Source organism: Carlito syrichta, unplaced genomic scaffold (assembly GCF_000164805.1).
Source record: "Carlito syrichta isolate Samal-C Ts95f unplaced genomic scaffold, Tarsius_syrichta-2.0.1 Scaffold316102, whole genome shotgun sequence".
NCBI classification, from domain to species: Eukaryota; Metazoa; Chordata; class Mammalia; order Primates; family Tarsiidae; genus Carlito; species Carlito syrichta.
Window position 1 is genome coordinate 74,068 of NW_007260198.1, and position 7,274 is coordinate 81,341.

The 7,274-nt window shown below is 35.1% G+C and overlaps 1 protein-coding gene across 1 annotated transcript in view; it reads left to right on the forward strand.

Moving 5' to 3' along the window:
* The first annotated feature begins 337 nt into the window (after positions 1-337).
* Positions 338-7,274, forward strand: part of IRAK4 (interleukin 1 receptor associated kinase 4) — a 23,675-nt gene continuing 16,738 nt past the window's right edge. The window contains exon 1 of the mRNA XM_008073772.2: positions 338-381. The gene's annotated coding sequence lies outside the window, so the exon portion shown is untranslated. The remainder of the gene's footprint in view (positions 382-7,274) is intronic.

The window sequence follows — 7,274 nt, forward strand, 5'->3', positions numbered from 1 at the left end:
CTATCTCCTTACTGTTTCTTTGTGGGCCCACTGCCAGCTTTTGCATTTACTATTTCTTTTGCCCAGAAACTTTTTGTGCAGATATCTCAGTGATCAGCTTTCTCATTCTTTCAGACCTTTAATCAAATGGCATCTTCTTCTTGAGGCTTACTCTGACTACCCTATTTAAAATTACAACCTCTTCTCTGTTTTTCTTTTCTTTTCATTTCACTTGGCAGAATCTAATGTACTATAAACTTTAATTGCTTATTGTCTGTCTTCCTCCATTAGAATATGAAAGCACCATGAGTTAAGATTTTTTTCTTTTCTTCTGATTTTCCTAATGCTTCCTCTCCAGGGCTCTAGAGCAATATCCAGCATAAAGCAGACAGTAAATATTTGGTGAGTTAGTAATATTATTATATTGTTTTTGTTTTTAAAATATATTCAAAACATTTTAAATACTTACCATTGAGTTTAAACAATGTTCAAGAAAGATGTGTTATGTTTAATTTATGACACACCAGCACATAACCCAGTTGGAGAAAGGAGTCCTATATTATTTAAGAGGTTCAGAAGGTATCACCAACTTTTGATCATAATAATGTTGAAGTGTCCAAAAATAAAGATTAATGACTATGCAGCATATCTTGCTAAGACCACATGGAAGTAAAAAATGTGTGCTAGAAAGATTATAAATATACTGAAGAACCATGATTGATGGAAAAACTTTGCTGTGTCTTCAGATCTCCTATTTGTACCCTCTCAGTATATCTTCACCACTGTTCTGAAAACTGAGCTTAAATACAACTCTACACATTTTTAAATATTTATTAATAACTTCTGTCAGAAAGTAATAACTGCTAATTATTTTTTTGCTACCTGTTATGTGACAAGATTAGGCCCTTTGCATTTATTTGTTTTAATTCTCATAACACTTCTTAGGTATTACTATCTCTGTTTCACAGATCAATAAACCAAGGCTCAAAGAAATTGATTTACTGACCCTAGTAGCAGGGGCTATGATTAGAACCTAGGCCCATGCAACTTCAAAGTCCATCTTACCGCCAAGTCCATCTTACCGCCACCCTTCTACAGTTTTTTCCTCTGATCAGAGTGTGAATGAAGCAGTCTTAAAATTATTAATTCATTCGATAAGACTTGTTTGCATTGCTATTTTGGACATAGTGCTAAGACCACATGTCTGTTTCAGAATGTGCATACATGTGGGAAGTCTTTGGGTTCCATGAGCAGACACTGATTTTAGTATATTTCTTAACTGACACTCCATTGTACTTGTCTTAGTTGTCTTATTTGAAAATAAGAAAGGTTTTCCTTTGCTATGAGACTTAATGGTGTGAGAAAATAGTCATGAGATATTTATTTGTTAAGCAACATATCCTGTTCAACCTCTGTTGAAACAAAGTAAACTCAAGAAAATCTGGAACAGTTTGAAAGAGATGACACTTTTTAAGTTGTTATAATCTACTTTCATTATTAAAAATTGAGAAAAACAAAATGAAAACAAAGTCATCATTAAAAACGCCACCAAAGGATAACCACTGTTAATATTTTGACTTTTTTTTCTTATAAGTATAGGGTTAGGAGTGGCATATGAATGTATATGCAAAGTAAAATTTTAATTTCTGGGGTTTTGAACTTGTGGAGCATGTGTGGAGGAGTTATCAGAAGGCCTTTCTTTTCCAGGTATCCCTACACCATCACCTCTGCTAGAAATCTTGGTATAAGAGAACTTATTGAATTTATCCCTGCCTTAAGACAGTCTGTTTTTATTCTCAATTTCCTGTATTTTAGCTGTAGTTGTTAGGATTACTAAGCAGCTCTTTCTTTTCTAGCTTTGCCAATCACATTGTACTTCTTACAGGAGAGAAAAATCTTAATAAGGAAAAATAACTTGAAGGGAGCACCTTCAAAGTCTATAGGTAGGTAGATATGGTTTCTTAATTTTTTTTAAAAATCAGTCTTTCAGTGAACACAAATGTTTTGAGTAGCTACTCAAGAATTTGGTTGGTTTCCTGCCCAGGAAAGTACACTTTCTAGCAAAGAAGGCAGACAGATACACAATAAAATATAATAAGTGTTATAATAGAAGAGTGACCAGGTGACATTTTGGAGCAAAAAAGATTACTATCAGGAAGCCAGTAGTGCCTTTTGAGTCAGTCTTGAAGGAATAATAAGCATTTACCAGGTGGCCCTTAAGGTGTTTGGGCAATAATTTTACCTAGCCCTAGGTTACCTCACTTCCTATTTCACATAGAAAATAACATTGTGCAAGAACTCTTCCTTTCTCTTGAAATATAGCTGTATTCAGACCTCTCTTACCCTCTTTCTAGATTTAGAGGAGGTTTTCTTCTATTAAAGGCTGATTTCTTCACCTGTACTCAGTTCACTTTCCCATTTGTATAGCCAACCAACTTAAGCCTTAAACTCCTACACCAGCAGTTCTCAAAGTGTGGTTGGGGTCTCCAGAACTCTTTCAGAAGGTCTGTAGGGTTAAAAATCACATATGGGTAAAAAATTAATTCTGAGTGCAATGGATTTTAATGTGCAAAGTTCATTGATACAACTTCAGATTCTACATTGCAACTTACCTTTAGAAAGTTACTCCTTGTCAAACTTTAGTGTAGTATCAAAGAGAAATTTTGACTACTTTATGAAGAGGCTATTAAAATACTCCTTTTCCTACTATATGTGTATGTGGAGCTGGATTTTCTGAATTTATGTCAACCAAAACAACATACTGCAGCAGATTGAATGCAGAAGTGGATGCGTTAATTCAGCTATCTGCTATTAAGTTAAACATTAAAGAGGTTTGCAAAACAATGCCACTTTTCTGTTTTTTGGAAAAATATATTTTTATTAAAATATATATGCTAACATGTAGTACATTTATTATTGTTATTTTAAATGTATTAATAAGTAGTGTTTAAATTTCTTCATGCCAATTTTTATAGTAAATATTAGTAGATATAACCAACATAAACAAAAGCCCTTTGAGGTCCACAATAATTTTTAAGAGGGTTAAGGATCCTGAGACCAAATCTGAGAGCTGCTGTTCACTCACTTGCGAGCTCCTCCCCTTCATACCCTGACTTCTTGGAAAATCTACAAAGGGTGCCAAAAAAAAGTATATACATTTTAAGTATGACATTCACTCAAAAGATGGCGTCAATCAAATGAATGCTAGCATCACCGTGCGACAGGCGGGACAGTCAAAGAAAATGGCAGAAGCACAGTTGCTCGTATATCATTACTGCACATTGCTATCATAATTTATTTCAACTTTGAAAAGTAATACATAGATAACATCTTTTAGAATGTGTATACAGTTTTTTGGCACCCCCCTGTATTTTTGCTATTCACTCACTTTTCTACTAGAGATGTTAAGTCACCAGTGACCTTCTGGTTTTCAAATCTAACCTACCAGTCAGTGCTTATTTTACATCTCTAAATCTTTTATACCAACCTGCCCCACATTCTAGAAATCTCTGGTATGCTACTGTCCTGGATTTTTTCTTGCCTTCATGACTGATCAACACTTTTAAAAGTTCTTTCACACCATCCCTTTCCATTCTAAACATTCCTAATAGGTAACCTTATTTTCACTGTTGCTTTAGTATGAATGTATGTTCTCAGTTTATATGAGGGAACTTTAAAAAGTTTGTGGAAAAATTGAATTAGAAGATTAAAAAACCGTATTTGTCAGCATAATCTCCATCAAGTTCAAGACACTTTTGTAAATGATGATACCAGCCATTTAGTCTATTCCTAAAGCACTGAGGGTCCTGGGAATTTTACCATGTCAATGAAGTCTCTTTTACATTATGAAGAAAACTGGGTGCCCTTTAAGAAATTTTCTGAGATTAGGAAACAAAAAAGCCAGAAGGTGTATGCCTAATGGTTTCCCACAAAGTTGCCCTTGTTTGAAGAGAGAAATGAGCAGAAGCATTGTTGTAGTGGAGAAGGACTCTCTGGTTCAGCTTTGCTGATCTTTGTTCTGCTAAAGCTTTGACTTACTTCATTCAAAACACTCTCATAATAAGCTGATGTTATCATTATTTGGCCCTCCAGAAAATTAGCAAGCAAATTTCCTTGGGCATCCCACAAAAACTGTTGCCATGACATTGCTCATGACTGGTCAACTTTTGCTTTGACTGGACCATTTCTACCTTTTTGGTAGCCATTGTTTTGATAGTGCTTTGTCTTCAGGATCATACTGGTAAAGCCATGTTTCATCTTCTATTACAATTCTTTGAAGAAATGCTTCAGAATCTTGATCCCATACTAGTTTCAAATTTTCATTGAAAGTTCTGCTCTTATCTGCAGCTGCTCTGGGCACGGCAGTTTTGGCACCCATTGAGTGGAAAGTTTGTGCAACTTTATCAGTAAGAATTGTGTTAGCAGATTCAATTGAGATGTCTGGTGTTGACTATTGTTTCTGTTTGTAGGTCCTCTTATAGATCCTCTTGAACAGAATGAATTTCTTCAAAAATTGATATGAGTGGTCTGCAGCTGCAGGCTACATCTTCAACATCATCTCAACCCTTCTTAAAGTGAGTTATTTATTTGTAAACTGCTGATTTCTTTGGAGCATTTTCCCCACAAACTTCATTTCCCCCACAAACTTTTCATAAAGCATCAATGATTTCACCATCGTTTCACCCTTAACTTCACCATAAATTTGATGTTTGTTCTTGCTTCAATTTTAGCAGAATTCATGTTGCTCTGATAAGGGCTCTCTTAAAACTGTCTTATCCTTCTTAGTGCTTCAAACTAGATGCTGTTCAGAAATGTTATAACAAGTTAGTATGAGTTTGTTTGTAAAAAAAAAAAAATTGAAATCATGCATAGCTTTTTCACAATATGCATTTTATAAGAACTTTATGAAGACTCCTTATATATGAGAATGCTTACATAGAGAACATTCTTTGCTGAAACCTCTCTCTGAAGCTCCAGACCATATATATGGGTACTTGTTGCCAACTCCCCTAGATGGTACCCAAGGTAGATATTTTGCATTTAACATGAGCCAAAAAAACAAAAACAAAAACAAAAAACCATGTAATCATATTCTTTGTTCCCTCTCTCCCCCTTTTAAAAATCCCTAATCTCTGATGAAATTGTTTTGATTTGGCCTCCTAAATCTTTTAATCTTTTTATTCTCCATTCCCTGACCCTATACTTTTTCAGGTTCTCATTTCTGCTCACATAGATTATTGCAGAAGTTTTCAAACTGGTCTCCTTGCCTCAACATACATCTTTTTAATTTTTTATCTGGAGGAATCCACTAAATCCAATAAAATCATATCACATCCATTCTCAAAATCCTGAAGTGGCTCCCCTGTAACTTTTAGTATAAGTTTAATCCCTTGTCTTAGTCTATAAGGCACGTGATTATTTGGCCCTGCTACCTCTTCAGCCTCATCTCTTCTCACTTAATCATAGGCATCCTTATGATGCAGCCATAGCAAACTTCTTGTCTGAGCCTAACCCATGTGCTCCGGCCATTTTCCATGCTTTTTCCTCTACCTGGAATTTTCTTTGGGGGGTTCTCTTTATTCCCTTTTATTCACCCTTCTAACCTCCCACTACACCTAAATCTATCTTGATATACCTCCTTCAGACTGCCTGTGCTTGGTGCTCCTTCTCTGGGTCCCATAACACTCTGAACATACCTCTTGCAACATCTATCATTCATTGTCACTGTTTGTATCCTCTGGTAGTATGAACAGCTTGGGAACGAAGATTTTTCTCTTCTCTGTGCTTCCATCTCTTGGTATAAAGCTTGACATATATGTTTGTTGAATGTATGAATGAATGAATTAATGAATGGAAAAGAATGGTCTTTCTAGAAAAGAGAATGATATGAACAATGTATGTGTTATAAAAGCAGGGTCATGCTGCATGAATTTTAGAATCAGACATAAGTTCAAGTCCTAGATTTTTCACGTATTACCTTTGTGAAATAGAGATGACAAAATTGCCTTAGTCACTGAAAAGATTAAGTGAAATCTATAGATAACCTTGTATAGAACTGAGTAATAATTTATTCATTCCTAAAATAAATACCTAACAAAACCAATATCTACAATGTCACTAGAATATATACAAGTCGCTAGGTATATATTAATGAATAAGATGAGCGAAGTCCCTGAACTCATGGAGCTTAATGTCTAATGGGGAAGACAGACAATAAACAAGTAAACAAATAAATATATGATTACAAATATGTTGTACAATGTTGAAAGATAATTAAGTGGAGGGCAGATAGACATACTTAGGTGTAGTGGTCAAGGAAGTCTAATGAGAAGAAGTGAATACTAACATAGAAGATGTAGTGGTCAAGGAAGTCCAGCGAGAAGAAGTGAACACTAACATAGAAGCCTAGGAAATGGAGATACTTTTTGCTTTTTGCTTCTTTGTAGCTTTAGAATGTTGTTCCATATCAGTGTATTATTTACTCCAAAATTAACTGTGTTGTATTTTTAAAATAGAAATATATAGTGAAGCAGAAATAATTAACAGAAGAATATCTGAATCTGTTTGTCTTGATTAATTTGGAAGGAAAGATTACAACCTACGAGAATGAGAAATATAGAGAACAAATAAAAACCATGCAGAGAAAGGTAAAGGTATGAAAGAGTCACTAAGGACAATGAGAGAAGACAAGTAGATGGATTAACAGCAGTGTGGAAGGCTCTGTGGAAAAGTGGGGACCGTAAAATTGAATTCACACCAGTCTGTCCGGTTATCTGGTTCTCTACAGCTGCGTTTAGCAGTCCTGTATATAAGTAAAATTGTGAGATTTATCCCTGGCTGCAACGCTCCAGGGTAGAGTAACAGAAGAAAAAGGATTTTACAGAAATAAAGAATCTGCCTAGAGAGTAGTTAAAGTGGTGATCTACAGGCTTTGGCATTGTAGGGAATGAATTGTGCTCAGACAGATCTCATGGACTCAAAAAATATGCAGGGGTCAAGGAAGAGCAAGTTAGGTGGAAAGTAGATGAATGAGCCATGTCTTTTAATATTGTACAGATTGTTTCAGTACTTTTTTTTTACTTCTACCAAAGAGCATTACATACATTTTTAATAGTAAATAATTACTGATTCAGAAAAATATTTTAAATTAAAAATTTGTTTGTTTTTTTTAATTTTTTTTTTTTTTTTGAGTTGGAGTCTCACTCTGTCGCCCAGACTGGAGTGCAGTGGCCAGCCCCGGCCACCGCAACCTTGACCTGCTGGGCTCTGGCGATCCTTCCGCCTCAGCCTTCCAA